The sequence below is a fragment of the Nilaparvata lugens genome, chromosome 6, assembly GCF_014356525.2.
Source record: "Nilaparvata lugens isolate BPH chromosome 6, ASM1435652v1, whole genome shotgun sequence".
In the NCBI taxonomy this organism is placed as follows: domain Eukaryota; kingdom Metazoa; phylum Arthropoda; class Insecta; order Hemiptera; family Delphacidae; genus Nilaparvata; species Nilaparvata lugens.
This window is the reverse complement of record NC_052509.1, coordinates 66,906,491-66,925,436: the sequence shown is the minus strand read 5'-3', so window position 1 is coordinate 66,925,436 and position 18,946 is coordinate 66,906,491. Positions and strand designations below refer to the sequence as shown.

The 18,946-nt window shown below is 36.8% G+C and overlaps 1 long non-coding RNA gene across 1 annotated transcript; it reads right to left on the bottom strand.

Annotated features, from left to right (window-relative positions):
* Positions 1–999: 999 nt before the first annotated feature.
* Positions 1,000–13,318, bottom strand: LOC120352094. The gene is made up of 3 exons (XR_005571700.1): positions 13,154–13,318; positions 10,607–10,608; positions 1,000–1,011 (listed from the first exon to the last, which is right to left on the bottom strand). It is a non-coding gene; the product is annotated as an uncharacterized LOC120352094 (long non-coding RNA).
* Between the last annotated feature and the right edge of the window lie 5,628 nt (positions 13,319–18,946).

The following is an 18,946-nucleotide window of genomic DNA, read 5'->3' as shown; positions in this document are numbered from 1 at the left end:
AAATTAAGGTACCCCAATTTCTAAATTTCTATACGTTTCAAGGTCCCCTGAGTCCAAAATAGAGGTTTTTTAAATGTGTGTGTGTGTGTGTGTGTGTGTGTGTGTGTGTGTGTGTGTGTGTGTGTGTGTGTGTGTGTGTGTGCGTCTGTGTACACGATATCTCATCTCCCAAATAACGGAATGACTTGAAAATTGAAACTTAAGGTCCTTAAACTCTAAGGATCCGACACGAACATTTTCGATCAAATGCAATTCAAGATGGCGGCTAAAATGGCGAATAAGTTGTCAAAAAAATGGTTTTTCGCGATTTTCTCAAAAACGGCTGCAACGATTTTGATTAAAACTATACCTGAAATAGTCATCGATAAGCTCTATCAACTACCACAAGTCTCATATCTGTAAAAATTTCAGGAGCTCCGCCCCATCAATGCAAAGTTTGATTTAAGATTCTCAATTATCAGGCTTCAGATACAATTTAAACAAAATATTTCGAATGGAAAAGATTGAGCATGAGAATCTCTACAATTAATGCCCAGTAACATTTTCACCTAAAATTAAAAATAAGCTCGAAATTCGTGAAAATGTGATTAGCCGATTGCAAACTGTTGGCAACTGTTGTTTCTATTTAATGATTCACTATGAAGAGATAGCAGACCTCGTGTGTCTCCAGCGTTATTGCCCTGTCAACAGCTGGCACGAATCTATATATGTAAAAGCGAAATGGCACTTACTCACTGACTGACTGACTGACTGACTGACTGACTGACTCACTCACTCACTCACTCACTCACTCGCATAACTAAAAATCTACCGGACCAAAAACCTTCAAATTTGGTAGGTATGTTCAGTTGGCCCTTTAGAGGCGCACTAAGAAATCTTTTGGCAATATTTTAACTCTAAGGGTTGTTTTTAAGGGTTTGAAGTTCGCCTTTTACCATGTATATTCTTCTTCTCCCAATCTCTTAATTATAACTGAAATTTCCATATCATATGTTACTATAGAACTATAATCTAGATAGAGTACCTCTTCGAAACAGTTGTTAACTGGCAACTAAATTAATAATTTTGTCAGGTTGGCATTAAGTTGAATTGACTTTGTTAGGTTGGCACCAAGTTGAAGATTTAAATGCATTTATCGCGGAAAAATTGATTGGGCACTGCTACTTCAATCCTGGGAATATTATATTACTAGCCGTCAGGCTCGCTTCGCTCGCCATATCCGTTTAGCCAGACGTTTAGTCTGAACCCCTAACTGGATTGTCCTAACATGATAAAAATGCAGGCGAGCGAAGCGAGCCTGCTAATCTCATTCTTGGACGATCCAGTCGAGGGTCCAGGGGGCGGAGCCCCCTGGCTAGATGGATATGGCAAGCGAAGCGAGCCTGACGGCTAGTCTTTGAATAGTAGACTTGAGATGCGCGGGAACTCTAGCGTCAGGTGATCAATTTTCATAACGGCAAAGAAAGTTGTGTGAGTGCACCACACCAGATTTTTCTACATCGTTCAATATACGGTGGAAAGTGTCTGACAGCCTACATATTCGCCACACTCAACTTTCAATCTGGTGGTTTCTCGTGGCTTGTCAATCTCTCAACGTATTCAAACCACCCTGTCGTGTATTCAACAGATGAAGTGAACAATCCGTTTCGTTGTCGCACTGTGGCAACATTTCGTATTCACTTCGTTGTCGTTTCGCAGCCCGCAAGACTTCTATCCTCTTCTTTTTTGCCCTCTCCTTCTCCTAGTAATACACCTTCCACTTCTCCTCCCTCCTCTTCTTCTCCTTCATCATCTTCTTCTTCTTCTCTTCTTCTTCTTCTTCTTCTTCTTTTTCTTCTTCCTCTTTTTCTTTTTTTCTTCTTCTTCCTCTTCTTTTTCCTCTTCTTCTTCTTCTTTTTATTCTTCTTCTTCTTCTTCTTCTCCTTCTTCTTCTTCTTTTCCTTCTTCTTCTCCCACTTCTTCCTCTTCTTTTTCCTCTTCTTCTCCTTCTTCTACTTCTTCCCCCTCCTCTTTTCTTATTCATCTTCTTCTCCTTATTCTTCTTCTTTCCCCTCCTCTTTTCTTCTCCATCTTATTCTCATTCTCGACCCCCTCCTTCTCATTCTTCTCCTTCCAGTTTTTCTTCTTCATCCTCTCCACATTCTTCTCCTTCTTCCACTTCGTCTTCCCCTCCTCCTCCTCCATCCATTGCTGTTGTTTTTCTTCTTCTCCTTCCTCTTTTCTTCTTCATCTGAATGCTTAATCTCTTCCTCGTCGCCCTCCTTCTCCTCCTTCTTCTCCCACTTATTCTATTTCTCCTTCCAGTTATTGTTTTTCATCTTCTCCACATTATCTTCCTTCTGCTTGTCCTTCTTCTCCTTCTCCTCCGTCCCTTATTCTTCTTTTCCATTCATTCTCTCTTACTCATTTCCATCGTCTCCTATTTATTCGTTTTCTACTCCATCTACATCTCCTTCTCTTGTTCGTCTTGTTATTCTCTTCTTCTCCTTTACCTTCTATTTCTTCTTCTTCTCCTTCTTTCCTTCTTCATCCTATTTTGTTCCCTGTCACCCTTCTCTTTCAACATCTCATTCCTCTCGTTCTATTTCTCCTTCTAGTTCTTCTTTTTCATCTACTCCACATTCTTTGCCTTTTCCTGCTTGTCTTCTCCTTCTCCTATTTGGTAGAGAGTTAGTGGGGAGGATATTTTTAATATTCTTTCCGAAGAATGGACATTGATATGTCCAAAGCTCCGCCAATTTATGTAGTTGCATAACAATATAATTATCTATAGTTATTATATTACAAATTGCTTTTTCATATCATATACAGTTCAATAATTATTTTGTTAATCTATATTATGTAAATTCATCTATAATTTTGCTGTATTGTAAGCTATTGTATATAAGTGTATAAGCCAGTATATATTGTAATCTACATAAATAAAGTACTCAATCAATCAATCTCCTCCTCCTTTCCTTCTTCTTCTCCTCTCTCCTCCTCAATCAGCTTCTCTGCCAATCCTATCCCTGACAACAATCGCATTTTGTAGCCAGCACAGGTAACTGGATGTTCTAACCCAGCCAGTGTCGTTCCATCTCTGTCTCGACTGCAAAGCTCTCACGTTTGTCACCTACCACCTACCACCAGCAGCTCACTCTCTCACTCTCTCTTTCCATCTTTCTCTCTCGCACGCACACCCTTGCCTCTCAACCACATGATTGTGAGTTTGTGAGTACCCCCACCCACCCTCAAACTCTATGATGTTTGGAAAAGAAAAATAGTCTTTGATCCATCCAAAGAAAGAAAGAAAGAGAGAGAGAAAATAACTTTATTTACATGACAATATTATAGCAGTATTTATATTAAATTTATATAATACGTAGAAGACAAAACAATAAATAAATTATGAGGATCTCTTGATGAAATCAATAAATGTTCTAAGTTCATTTAACTTGGCATTTTCTGCCGTCAGCCGAAGTTGAGAGAAAATAAAAAACTCTGGTGTGATGCACTCACACAACTTTCCTTGCCTTTATGAAAATTGATCACCTGACGCTAGTGTTCCCGCGCATCTCAAGTCTACTGTTCAAAGATTCGATCCAGCTGGCAAATAAACAACAAATAGGGAGGTCCTCGTTATAATGGCAGTAAAGAAAGATAGGAAATCAACGTTGGAGATCCTTAGTCTTGTCAATGCCTTCTATATACCGTCTATAGAACTTCTATTGTCTATTGACTTCAATACTCATGTCTCACTACTCAATTGAATTCTATTCTTCATTTATTTATTTATTCATTCATTTATTTATTCGTGGACAGAATCACAAATCATATGAATATGATTATGAAGGAGAAAAAGGCAAAATCTATTCCATTCCCAAATTTTGATAAATTAATAAAATGTCCAAAAATTACTTTCTAGTTTCTATTAACTGTCATACTTGACACGTCAATAGAAATATCTCTTCCTCTCCTGCTAATTCATTTCTCATTTTGTCTCTCTGACTCAATCTTTTCATTATCTACTTAATTTTTCTCATACTTCAAAAGTTAATATAACTAGAGTGAAATCCACGTTATAATAGCAGTGAAGAAAGATAGGAGATCAACGTTGCCGATCCTTAGTCTTGTCAATGCCTTCTATAGACGGCACCGTAGCTGAAATATGTTTATTGATGTAATATTAACGCTGGAGACCCACGAGGTCTGCTATCTCTTCATAGTGAATCATTTAATAGAATCAACAGTTGCCAACACTTTGCAATTGGATAAACACATTTTCTCGAATTTTAAGCTTATTTTTAATTTTAGGTGAAAATGTTACTGAACATTAATTGTAGAGACTCGGAGGAACTTGAAACGTATAGAAATACAGAAATTGGGGTACCTTAATTTTTTCGGAAAGCAATACTTTCCTTACCTATGGTAATAGGGCAAGGAAAGTAATGTGACTTATAACGTAAGTTGGAGTGACTCCAACTCAAAAAGTTGTGTAGTTTTCCATAAATGCTTCAAACCTCAGTCTATTGTGGTGAAATCAGTCAACATCATTGCATACAAACTGCTCAAAAAGTGACATTGACACATTGGGAAAGAAACACAAAAATACCGCAATACCAAACAAACTAGGAAATGTTACAACTTCTACAAATCTCGTAGTATTTTAAGCACGCTATGTTTCAATTAATTACAATTCACGAAGAAATATGGGAGGAGAATGGGCATTATTTGTAAGAAGAAGGGAAGAAAAGGAAGAAAAAAGAAGGGAACGCCACCAAAATTATTTCACCTAGCCCTGTTAAGTGACCGTATTTGAGTATATGCAAATGCATTCAGAGATTTCTTCATTCTGTGTTTTTTCAGCTTGTAAAAACGCGTCAGTTTATGGGGGGGTGCAATGCGACGCGACGCCCTCTTTTATACGACAAACTGTTTTCTCTGAAACGTCCAATTTCACCTCATTCTGACTTTGCTAGGCTATTTTTCTTCCAGCACTATACTATTCATGATCCTAAATAGTAAAGTACCGTACCTTATATTCTGTGGGCTAATTTTGCAACATACTGTACACAATAGTTATTTGTGCAACTAGTGCGCAAAGTGACAGTTTGCTGCACCGAAAGAAACGTTTACGCCCGAGCCGTAGGCGAGGGCGGAATGGTTTGTTGAGTGCAGCAGAGGAATTAAGTTTTTCCTACAGTTACCATTGAATATGAAAAGTGGGTAATTATGGGTAAAATTGCCTGAAATGCATCAAATGTTTTTCTGTGTAATTTTATTATTGATAAAAACCTTAATTTATTGTCAAATTGAATAAAAATGTTGTCCTTGGTTATAATATCTAATACTAATAATTAGCGCGTTGTGCTTCGTTGCACCTCTGCTCACTACAGCAGCCACAGCAGTCACTGTTACCAACTTCATTTTGATTTTGCTGCACTGTTGCTCCATATAACCTACTAAGTATTTTGCGTTGCCATGTTGCAAATCTGGAGTGCAGAGAAATTTTTCCCGCACTAGAGTGGAAAAGTGATTCTTTGCGTTCTGTAATCAGTGCAGCAATGGCCACTTTTCAACGTAACTGTAGGAAAAACAAATAATCAGATTAATAATGATTTAAGGAAGAAACAAAAATACACGTAAAATCTGAGACAAATGGAGTAATACCAACTCACAGTTTCATTAAAAGTATTTGGAGTAGTCCTCACTATAGGTCCACGTTATAATGGCAGTATTTGATCAGCATTGATATTGGCCATTGTTCACTGGTATTGCTATCCTTGTCTATCATTCGACAAAGCAGATAGCACTATCCTTCTCAACAATGTAGTCAATGAACAGAATATTCAATCATGAATCCTATTATATTAAGCGAGCAATTCCTGTATATCTTGTCACGGCATATTTTACAATAAAAATAGAAACAGCCTAAATCAAAAGAATTTTGAAAGTAGGCGCCAATCTATGAGTTCAATATCTCCTATTTCCGATAACAGAGAGCGCTCCTTCCATACAGCTGATAGATTGATCGGCCAAAACCAAAATATACTACAGATGATATTTTCCAAATTATTAAAAAATTGAAGTAATTCGAAATAAAATAAAATATCAAATTCCATTCACCACCTATCCTATGTCCTTCCTTAATTTGGCAATTGAGTGTGACGTCACATCTCGGAAGTGCGGTGAAAAAAAAAGTCTTATCGTTTGTCGGGTGTGTGTCGGATCGTGCCGTATGATGATGTGCTGAGAACTGAACGTGCTTCATATGTGAAGGAGAGATAACACATATATGTCGCTGTTGTATCGTGTCAACCGGTTTTATGAGGACTTATCGGTGAGTTGATCAATAATATATATATTGCCAAATTTTCCTGCATATTTCATCACCACCACATGGGTAACTTAGGCCTATTAATTGATTGAGTTATTCGGAGCAATTACGAAATACAATGAACCTTTTAAAATATAAAAATATGGAACTATATCAAATTTATTAAATAAAAATAGGCCAAAGTAGTAGTGGATATTTCTAAATTGGGATTTCAAGATTATAAACCCCAACAATCTGTTTATATTTTTAAATCTAGTTATTTATGTTCAAAGAATCTGGAAAAAGGCTCTAACGATTAAAAATTTGATTGCACTAGGTCTCATCCTTGAGAAAACTCGCTGAACGACATTGAAAGGATAATTCATCCTTGGCTGAAACAGCTGACACTTTCATCGGCTGTGGATAGTGATAAGTGAGCGAGAGATTCTGTGGATAATCAAAATATCGCATCCCCGAAATTCATAACCTGACATAAAGCCAGCTGTAAAATAAGAACACGATCATTTTAGAGAATTGTGTTCTGTTTATCAATAGAAAAAAATAACGAGCGAAGCTCAGTGCCCCGATATTATTCATTATTCAGACAATGGAAAATATAATTTTCAGATGATTAAAATAAAATTTATTATTTCAAACAAGGATGAACAGTGGATTACATCAGATATAGCCAACTGTTATCAGCTAAAGAAGGCAATGTCAAGGCAGAGAATCAGCAACCCTTTTCCCCCATCTTTCTCCAGTGCCATTATAACGTGGACCTCACTACAGTGAAGACCTTCATAAACATCTCATAAGGTAAATCAATTGTCACTCCATCAAGTGTTGAGTTTCACGCGAATATCGAGATCATCATTGTATCCATATAAGGATTTCATGAGCTTACATCACACCATGTCCCTTACAGTCATAACATTGACATAAATCTCCCTCCACTTCTTTTCTCAAATTCAAATTGAGTTCAAAATTAGTAGCATATTGATAACTTATGTTTTATCAACTTGGGACTGAACGTATTGATTATGTAAATAATTAAATGAATTGTATTACTTATGATGTTAGTATCAATATATAGAGGATAATCTCAACTCAAAGTAAAGCGATGTCTCCTTTCAATAAAGTTGTGAATCTTTAGATTGGGTCAATCAAGTTACATTTTTGTCACAGACATAGAATATTTCACTTTCTTTTCATAAACCTGGGTAGAGATCACAACCTTTGATATATTATATCTTATTCAAAAACAATCCAATTTTCCATTTACGAAAAAAAAACCATCTCAATTCCACTAAACTCGAGTAGAGTGGGCGTTCATGATTTAATCTGATATTAATTTGTAACGTTGCTTGACTGTAACAATAATTCCACTCCAACAATATAACTGGAGCTTGTGCTCGAACTCGGGACTGTCAAACTCAAGAGCAGATCTTGCGTCGCACAATGGTTAATAGTTTTCTAGCTTAGTAGCAATCTCGAATACTGATCCACTCAATTATTCTCAAAGTTGTTGTTTAGCGAGGGAGGAGATGTCAGCTCTATCAAATCGTTCCAAGTTTGTGAGGCGTTTCTTGTTGTTGTGAATAGTTGTTGTTGTGTATAGTTGTTGGTGTGAATAGTTTTTGTGAATAGTTGTTGTTGTGAATAGTTTTTGTGAATAGTTGTTGTTGTGAATAGTTTTAGTGAATAGTTGTTGTTGTGAATAGTTGTTGTTGTGAATAGTTGTTGTTGTGAATAGTTTTTGTGAATAGTTGTTGTTGTGAATAGTTGTTGATGTGAATAGTTGTTGTTGTGAATAGTTGTTGTTGTGAATAGTTTTTGTGAATACTTGTTGTTATGAATAGTTGTTGTGAGTTGTTGTGGATGTTTATTGTAAAGAATTGTTGTGGCTGTTTGTTGTAGTGAAATGTTGTCGCTGTTTATTGTAGTGAAAATCCTGTTGCTGTTTGCTGTAGTGAAATATTGTCACTGTTGATTGTTGTAAATTGTTGTAGATGTTTATTGTAGAGACCTGTTGACGCTGATTGTTGTAGTGAAATTTTGTAGTTGTTAGTAGTAGTGAAATGTTGTCGCTGTTTATTGTAGTAAAAATTCTGTTGCTGTTTGTTGTAGTGAAATGTTGTCACTGTTTGTTGTTATAAATTGTTGTGGATGTTCATTGTAGAGAATTGTTGACGCTGTTTGTTGTAGAGAGATGTTGTCGCTGTGTGTTGTATTGGAATGTTGTCACAGTTTGTTGTAGTGGAATGTTGTCGCTTTCTGTTGTAGTGAAATTTTGTCGCTGTTTGCTGTAGTGGAATGTTGTTGCTATTATTGTTGTAGTGAAATGTTGTCGCTATTTGTTGTTGTAAATTGTTGTGGATGTTGATTGTAGAGAATTGTTGTGGATGTTTATTGTAGTGAAATGTTGTCGCTGTTTGTTGTATTGACATTTTGTCACTGTTTGTTGTAGTGAAATGCTGTCGCTGTTTGTTGTAGTGGAATGCTGTCGCTGTTTGTTGAAGTGAAATGTTGTCACAGTTTTTTGTAAATTCTTATGGCTGTTTGTCGTAGTGATATGTTGTCGCTGTTTGTTGAAGTAGACTGTTCTCACTGTTTGTTGCAGTGAAATGTTTTCGCTTTTTGTTGTAGTGAAAATGTTGTCGCTGTTTGTTGTAGTGGAATGTTGCCGCAGTTCGTTGTAGAGAATTGTGGCTGTTTGTTGTAGTGAATGGCTGTCACTGTTGGCTGTTGTAAATTGTTGTAGTAAGTTGTTGTCACTGTTGGTTGTAGTGAGTTGCGGTTGTTGTTTGTTGTAAATTTCTGTGACTGTTTGTTGTAGTGACTTTATGTTGTTTGTTGGAGAGAATTGTGACTGTTTGTTGTAGTGACTTGTTGTAGTGAATTGTTGCTGTTGTTTGTTGTAGAGAATTGTCACTGATTGTTGTTGTAAATTGTTGTGGCTGTTTGTTGTTGTAAATTGTTGTGATTTTTTGTTGTAGTGAGATGTTGTCGCTGTTTGTTTCACTCCATACATCAACTTATCCATCATTATCAACTCACTCCATTTACTCCAAACTGCATTTACTAATAAACTCATTACCAAGCAATCACCTTGAAAATGAGATCAATGCTTCACTTTCAAAAATATGCTGATAGTTTGGATCATCAAAGAAAAATACTAGTACCCGTTCTCTATTTCCTATTTGAACCAACTAGTTTCGATGTTTCATCAAGCTAAAATCATGATGACACTAGAAAATAACATTAGTACCCGGAACAAGTTTTGTTTTTGTAGAACACTGTTTTTGAGGTTACTCAAAAATATTGAAATATTATCACCTCCAACTCTCTACCAAAATGTGAATTCCATTATGAGAGGGTTAGAGAGAATTCTTAGAACTCTCAGAGAGAGCCGGGGTTATATATAGCTGATCGGAATATTTTGAATGAGAGAGACACATCGAGGGAGTGACATTGCCTTTGTCAATTCAAAACAGTGTGTATGAGAGAGACAGAGTGATGGAGTGAGATAGCCTTTGTCAATTTTGTTAGGGACTTTGGTTGACTCATCAATCACAGAGAATGGAGTTGGATATTACCTGGATCAACTCGGCAGGGAATATCAAGGATAGTGTAATTAACCGGGTAGAAGGTGGATTTTGATAACAACTGTGCAGCTTGTAATCAATAGAGGCTATCAGGGTTCAGTTTCGAGTGTCAACTTCGACTGTATCGCGATGTTCAAATTAAAGTGAGGTGCACGTTATAATAGCATCATTCAATTGAAATACTGAATCAAATTATGATTGTAGTGGATCGATATTAGATTTTTTGAGGTCTTTGCTTGACAAATTTCTTTTTCCTCCACATACTGTCTAAAGTACTTACTTTACTCCCTGAAACATAATACTAAAGTGTCACTTTTTCGCTCTCGGTAGTAAAAAACAGAAAAACTCCCTAGGGAGTAAAAGTGACTCCATTTAAATAACATGGGAAGCATCTCTATTTTGAAACTTACATTGTAATAGGTTAGAAGGTCTAAGCTCAGATGAGAAAGCATAATAGAGGTGTCTGTCATTGAGTCAACTGAATTCAATACCACAACCAGAAATTTTATCAACTCATGAAATATATGTTTGTATGATAATTAATATTCTTAATATTAGTAGACGATAAAAATTTATACAATTTTTAAAATATTTTATTCTATTCAAAATACCAGCCAACAAATATTTTTGATCTGCAATTCAAATCTGAACCGCGTGATCTGGAGTCAGCCAGTTTTGGTAAACACCCAGCTGATATACTTGTTACAACTTTAGCCGATAGATAGCGCAATTGGCAGTGTCAATCAGACGGCCGGTTTTAAAGTTTTAGATTTTAGGTTATGTTGTTAGGAAATATTGTCACCAATACGTAAGTTATTAAAATGATTTTATTTGCAGTTTCTATAAAAAAATGTAGATGGAGGAAAAATGTTGTGTACATCACGAGTGAAAAATACTTTTTCTCCCTCAGGAAAATTGTTGCCCTCGGCTTCGCCTCGGGCTTCAAACTATTCCCTCAGGGAGAAAAAGTCGTACTTTTCACTCTAGATATACAAATAACTATTATTTGCAGTTTTTATCAAAACATGTAGATGGAGGAAAAATGTTGTGTACATCATGAGCGAAAACACGAAATTTGGAACAAAGTGGGTTTATGATATGAAGATTCGATTGCACTAGTTCTCAACCCTTGGATAACTCGCTGAAGGACTTTAAAAAGAAAAATACGTCCCTGGAAAAACAGCTGGACAATTTTTCGTCGGTCGATACCGTGATGGAGGAGAGTGAACGAGTGCATGTGTGTGGGATCATCCAGCTGATCTCACGAGAAGAAAAATTCAGCAAGAGGAACTTATTTTCGTTTATTTCTCTTTTTTTTAGAAAACATGTTCACTTCAGAAAGACCAAAATAGTAACTAGATGCTGTTAGTGTAGAATATAGTATATTAACAAATATTGTGGCAAACATAGTCGAATTCATAGTAAATCTATTTGTAATTGATGATGTGTTTGTTTTTTGAAGTGTGAATAGATTGTTATTTTGATGAGTGATAGTGACTTATCCTAGATTTTGATTTGGACTGTGGTATAGATTTAAAAAGGGACAGTTTTGGGCATGGGCCTGCATCCTCATATAACTGTAAAAATAATTGCACGACTGAGAAAATGAATAAATAAATATAAACTATGAATTCAATCTTTCGTTACAAATCTTCTATGCTTTTACACTCCAGAGCGAAGCTCGGTCCCCCGATATTGAATTATTAATCTCCCATTAACATTCAAATTTAAATGTCACTTTGTTTCTGTGAATGAAAAAGACTAAGAAATTGTCAAAAAACCACTGATTTATTGATATATTAGAAAGACCGGTTTCGGTTATTACACCATTGTCAATCTCTGATAAACTAAAACTAAAGAGATTAACAATGGTGTAATAACCGAAGCCGGTCTTTCTAATTATTAATAAATCAGTGGTTTTTTGACAATTTCTTAGTCTTTTTCATTCAATATGAATAATTACCACAATATCAACTTCTCAACTACACAAAAAGTTGTTTCTGTGACTTATAATGACAAAATTATCCTGTTAGAAACATTTTTCAAAGTACCATTTTCAAATAATTCTACCATCTTCAAACTTCAAATTTTACTTTGTTTATGTGACCCTCAATGACAGAATCAACCCGTTTGCCACAGTGGTGTAAGTCTCCCATCTTGTGTTATTGTTTACCGGCTCTCATGACCATATTCGGAGTACAGTACTTGACTGTGTCCCATCTCGGCCAATGGCAGTCGAGCTCAACCTCTATTGGTCAACAGCTAATGGCCAATCGAAGCGCTTCAGTCACACTATCTGTAGGCTATATTCTGCTACCCACTGCATTCAGTATGCTAGAGACTGATAAGGCAACAACCGCAAAAAACTCAAGATTTTTCAATAAGTTATTGGCTTCGACAACATTTACACTCAATATGGATATCAATTAAGGCGAATGCCTGTTTTTCTCACCTGAATTGTATTTGTATACGAATAAGTAGATGAATAAATAAATAAATAGATAAATGAATAAATAAAAAATATGAACACTCAATAATATGTAGATGTGAATACTATACTCAATATTACCATAGAGAAACAATAGCATAAGTAGATATCCCATGGTATAGGGCGTTTATGTCGCAACGTTTACTGTTATCCCAAGTCGATAGTTCACGTAGTTCTTTCCTATGCAGCTGTGTGACACTGGTAGTCTCTCAAATTGTGCCGTTCATACACTATCACCCCAACAAAACAGTAAAAATTGACAATAATTAACAGTAATCAGCTTGAGATAACAGTAAAAGTTGCGACATAAATTCCCTATACCATGGGATATCTACTTACGCTATTGTTTCTCTATGCTATAACTCACTAATGTTAATACTATTTTGTTATTCTCCTTGATTGTGTCGATGAACAAGTGGATTTGTGGACAATATCACTCATTCAATAAAATATAAGTTACCAGTTGGAACATCGAGAGTCTACCTCAGTTTCTCAAAAGTCTCATGATAATGCACATTTTCTTCGATATTTTGCACTGAAGAGAACTCGTCATGTTGAATAATGCATGATTCAGGGTAACCGTCCACTGGAACCGTATTCAACCGATCCTTTCGGCCGTTGGATCGGACGAATCTGCCGGCCGTTAATTCGGCCGAACACGGTCGTTCATTGGAACCGTTATCGTCAGTCTAGTTCAGTAGTTGGCTGGTTGCCAGAAGGTGCGTACAGATGAGAACATGAGCAATTCACTTTTAATCAGCTGACTACGTGGTAGGTCCAGAAAGTAAGTTCCGTTTGGTAATAAAATTAAATTGTGTACAGATACAAAAAAGTTATTTATTGCACAAAATTCTACAACTCTTAAACTACTTTTCCACATAACTACCGAAATTTTGCAGACATTTGTCAAACTTGTGGCACAAGTTTGTGTATGCCTTCTTCATAGAAATTTAGAAAGTTTTTGTATACCTTCTTCATAGAAATTTAGAAAGTTTTTGTATACCTTCTTCATAGAAATTTAGAAAGTTTTTGTATACCTTCTTCATAGAAATTTAGAAAGTTTTTGTATAACTTCTTCATAGAAATTTGCCGCCTGTGTCTTCAACCAGTTGGAAACTACGTCCGTCAGACACATCACTACGTCTGTCATTGAACTGTCGGACCCATTTTCTCACCATTGAATCACTCATCGCACTTTGTCCATGAACATTGCAAATTTTCCGATAAATTTAACTTGGTTTCACTTTCCTTGCATTCAGAAAACGAACCACAGACCTGATTTCAAAAGCGGTGGGATTCTCAATCAACACCGACATTGTAAACAAGCACAACAAAACGTACGTGGCTGACAGCGATCTCCAAATGGCGCACGTTTCTTCTTGATACAGAGCGTCTACCGCGTATGTGCGGAACTGCGATCGCAGAGCTGCAGCGGATATAAATTGAAACGGAACTTACTTTCTGGACGTACTATACCTGTATTTTTACAGAAACGGTAAGATACAGATATAAAAAGCTTGGCATCAGCTGATTAAAAGTGAATGCTCATGTTCGCGGCGCGTATATCTGTACGCACCTTAGAACAGAACAAGTTCAACAGACAAGACTGTGAAACAATTTTGAGGTTAGGATGATGTTGTCTCAGCTAGACTCCGGACGGATAAAGCCGGAAAATCCCATTCAATTCGGATCGAAAACTTGATCGGCCGGTGACGGCCGTACACGGACGTATGAACCTGTTGCAATGGACGAGCATCTATAGCTTTCTTTGTTGGGGGTAGTAAAGTGAAGTAGAGTTTAAGTTGAAGTTAAAGGATACATAACAACTTCAACTCCGACACCAATGATTGCAAAAGTTGACCCGGTAAGGTTTTGATGTTAATGCCAATTAATTTCAAGAAATTCAATCATTACATATTTTTTTCTCCTTTTATGATTTTTACTTTCCTTGCCCTATTACCATACGTAAGGAAAGTATTGCTTTCCGAAAAAATTAAGGTACCCCAATTTCTAAATTTCTATACGTTTCAAGGTCCCCTGAGTCAAAAAAGTGGTTTTTGGGTATTGGTCTGTATGTGTATTGGTCTGTATTGGTCTGTGTGTGTGTGTGTTGTGTGTGTGTGTTGTGTTGTGTGTGTGTGTGTGTGTGTGTGTGTTGTGTGTGTGTGTGTGGTGTGTGTGTGTGTGTGTATGAGTGTATGTGCGTCTGTGTACACGATATCTCACTCCCCAATTAACGAATGACTTGAAATTTGGAACTTAGGGTCCTTTCACTATAAGGATCCGACACAAACAATTTCGATCAAATGCAATTCAAGATGGCGGCTAAAATGGCGAAAATGTTGTCAAAAACAGGGTTTTTCGTGATTTTCTCGAAAACGGATCCAACGATTTTGATCAAATTCATACCTAGAATAGTCATCGATAAGCTTGATAGAGCTGCCACAAGTCTCATATCTGTAAAATTTTCAGGAGCTCCCCCCCATCTATGCAAAATTTGATTTTAGATTCCAAATTATCAGGTATCAGATACAATTCGAACAAGAACTTCGAAGTGGAAAAGATTGAGCATAAAAATCTCTACAATTAATGTTCAGTAACATTTTCACCTAAAATTGAAAATGAGCTTTAAATTCCAGAAAATGTGATTATTCAATTGCAAATTATTGTTGATTCTATTAAATCATTCACTATGAAGATATAGCAGACCTCATGTCTGTCTCCAGCGTTATTGCCCTGTCAACACTACCTCCGTAAACAAAGCCATAGCGCATTCTGGTGACGTCAGCACAGGTAGGGCTCCTACACCAATGAAAACACTAGCTGACATAGATCAGCTGAAATCAACAAATTTTCATTGGTATAGGAGCCCTACCTGTGCTGACGTCAACAGAATGAACTATTGTCTTTGTTTACGGAGGTAGTGGTCACCAGCTGGCTCAAATCTTTGAATAGTAGACTTGAGATGCGCGGGAACACTAGCGTCAGGTGATCAATTTCCATAACGGCAAGGAAAGTTGTGTTATTGTGCCACACCAGATTTTTTCTTATCATATCAGTTTATTATGTATTGATTTTGCGTATTATTTTGAGCCCATAAATTTGATTCGATTTGAATAATGCTGCGACATCAATGTAAAGCTTACAAGCAGGTTAGCTTAATTAACGATTCGACCGCAATGCGTGAACATTTGATAAATAAATTGTTGTGTGAAGAGGGTCTCGGTGATTAATCTGGCACCAACGTTTGTGGGATGGGTAGTAGAGTGGTGTCATCAATCAGTTAGCACGTCGGTAGCCAATCGGCTCCACACTCTTTTCATATTCTCTCTCACTCTCTCCCAGCTCTTTTTTCTCTTTATAGTCACGTCACCTTCTCACTCACTCTATCTTTCTCTTCCATCCTCTTCCACTCTCTTTTTCCTTTATTGTCGGTCCCCTTCAAATATTTTCCTCTCCCTTTCCTTTATTGTCAAACCTCTTCCAAAGTTTTCCTCACTCTCACCTTTACTATCACATCTCATCCGCTCTCTCACTTTCTATTACCCACTTCTCTTCATCGGCTCCCTTTTCTCTCTCTTTTCGTCTTTTTTTCCTCTCTCTTTCCTTTATTGTCAGTCCTCTTCCAAAGTTTTCCTCCTTTTGTCCTTTATTGTCACAACATCGTTCTCACTCATTCTCTCTCCCTCTTTTCTACTTCACTATCGTCTTCTTCTTCTCTCTCTTTTTGTCTTCTCTCCTCTCTCTTTCCTTCATTGTCAGTCCTCTTCTAAATTTTTTGTCTCTCTATCCTTCATTGTTACATCACCATCCTCTCTCTCTCCCTCTTTTTCCACACTTTTTTATCCTGCTCTCTCTCTTCCCTTTATTGCCAATTCTCTTCTAAAGTTTTCCTCTTTCTTTAATTTATTGTCAAACCTCTTCCAAGTTTTTCCTCTCTCTTTCCTAATTGACACATCACCAATCTCTCTCACTCTACATCCTTCTTCCTCTCTATCTTCTCCCTCTCATTCTAGTTTCGTCTTTTCTTCACTCTATCACCTCTATCGCCAATCTTCTTCTAACTCTTTCCTCGATCTTTCCTTTATTGTCACATCACCCTCCCCTCTCTTTCTCTCTCTCTCTCCATCACCCTCTTTCTTTTCATCATCTCCTCTTCTCGCCCTTTTCATCTTATTGCCTCTCTCTTTCCTGTATCGTCAACCCTCTTCAAGTTTCCCTCTCTCTTCTCTTTATTATCACATCACCACCCACACTCACTCTCTCTCCCACACTCTCACCCTCTCTCTTAATTTTGGTAGAGAGTTAGTGGGAAGAATACTTCGAATATTCTTTCCAAAGAATGGACATTGATTTGTCCAAAGCTCCGCCAATTTATGTAGATGCATAACAATATTATCTATTTTATCTATAGTTATTACAAATTGCTTTTTTTCATATCATATTATACAGCTAAATAATAATTATTTTTTTAATCTATATTATGTAAATTCATCCACAATTCCGCTGTATTGTAAGCTATTGTATATAAGTGTATGAGCCAGTATATATTTATTGTAATCTACATAAATCAAGTACTCAACCATTACTCAACTTCATTATCACCTCTTCTCTCTCTTTTCATCTTATTGCCTCTCTCTTTCCTCCATCGTAAATCTCCTTCCAACTCCTTCATCGCTCCTCCCTCTATTTTCACATCATCGTCATCCTCAATCTCTCTCTCTCTTTCTCTCCATTGTCTCTCTTTTAATCTTTTTTCTCTCTCTTTCCTCCATTGTCAGTCCTCTCTAAACTTTCCCTCTCACTTCTCTTTATTATCACATCACCACCCACTCACTCACTCACTGTCTCTCAATCGTCTCTATTTACATCTTTTTTCCTCTCTCTTTAATCCATCGTCCTCTCATCCCCCAGGTTTATCCGCTATCTGCCACTCACACAAAGAGTGTTTAATGTGTAAACAGAGCCCTAAAAACCGACGTAAATCTATTTGAGTGCCACGAAGCCGATCTGAGGTCACCGCTATCAAATACGGCGTGCCCTTTAAACTCCCCCCACCCTTTGTACCCTTTGGGCGGGAGGGTGTTGAGGGCCCTTCCCCCCTACCGGTGTGTGATTCCCCTACAATTATTGGCCACTTACGGTGCCACTGCAGATTCTGTATAAACTGCTGCTTTTGAAGCTCTGTTGAGCTTTGATCAAAGGGAAAGTAAACGAAATTCATTTATTCATTCAATTATTCATTTATTAGAACAGTCACAAACACGATATTTGGAAAGAGAAACAGGCAATTGCCCAAAACTTCTTCAATTCCTTGATTTTTGCACATAAATAGTCCAAAGTGAGGTTAAGTTGAAAATTTCTGTTTTCACCAAAGATTAACACTCAGAGAATACGTATTCGAGATATGACTGATGAATTTTGAATTTCGAAGGGTTGATAAGAGCCGGAAATAACACTAAACAATCCGAAAGTTTCAATAATATTGAAATAAACTTGAAAATTTTGAGCAGAAATTGACCGTTTTTTTCTATAAAATAGTCTGAATATATGATTTTCTCCTTAATTATCATAGTTTTCAGTTAATGTGCGCTTCAACGAATTGAGTGAGAATTAGATTAGATTGGATTTCTTTATTTATGTATGTTACAATATTTACTGGCTTATACACTTGTATACAACAGCTTACAACACAGCAAAATTATAGATGAATTTACAAAATATAAACTAAGAAAATAGTTATTGAGCTGTATATGATATGAGAAAAATCTGGTGTGGCGCACGCACTCACACAACTTTCCTTGCCGTTATGAAAATTTATCACCTGACGCTAGTGTTCCCGCGCATCTCAAGTCTACTATTCAAAGATCTAAGCCAGTGGTGACAGGACTATAACGCTGGAGACACACGAGGTCTGCTATATCTTCATAGTGAATGATTTAATAGAATCAACAGTTGCCACAGTTTGCAATTGAATAATAACATTTTCTCGAATTTCGAGCTTATTTTAATTTCTAGGTGAAAATGTTACAGAATTAATTAAGAGATTTTCATGTTTATGAAATGGAATTTTTTGTTTTATTGTATCTAAAGCCTGAAAATTGGGAATCTAAAATCAAACTTTACCTAATGGGGCGGAGCTCCTGAAATTTACAGATAAGGGACTTGTGGCAGTTGATAGAGCTTAACGATGACTATTTTAGGTAGAATTTGATGGAATCGTTGGAGCCATTTTCGAGAAAAATCATTTTCCCCATTTTAGCCGCCATCTTGAATTGCATTTGATCGAATTGTTCGTGTCGGATCCTTATAGGGGGAGGACCTTAAGTTCCAATTTTCAAGTTACTCCGTTATTGGGAGATGAGATATCGTGTACACAGCCGCACATACACTCATACACACACACACACACACTCCACACACACACACACACACACACACCACACACACACACACACACCACACACACACACACACACCACACACCCCACACACACACACACACACCACACATACCTACATACAGACCAATACCCCAAAACGACTTTTTTGGACTCA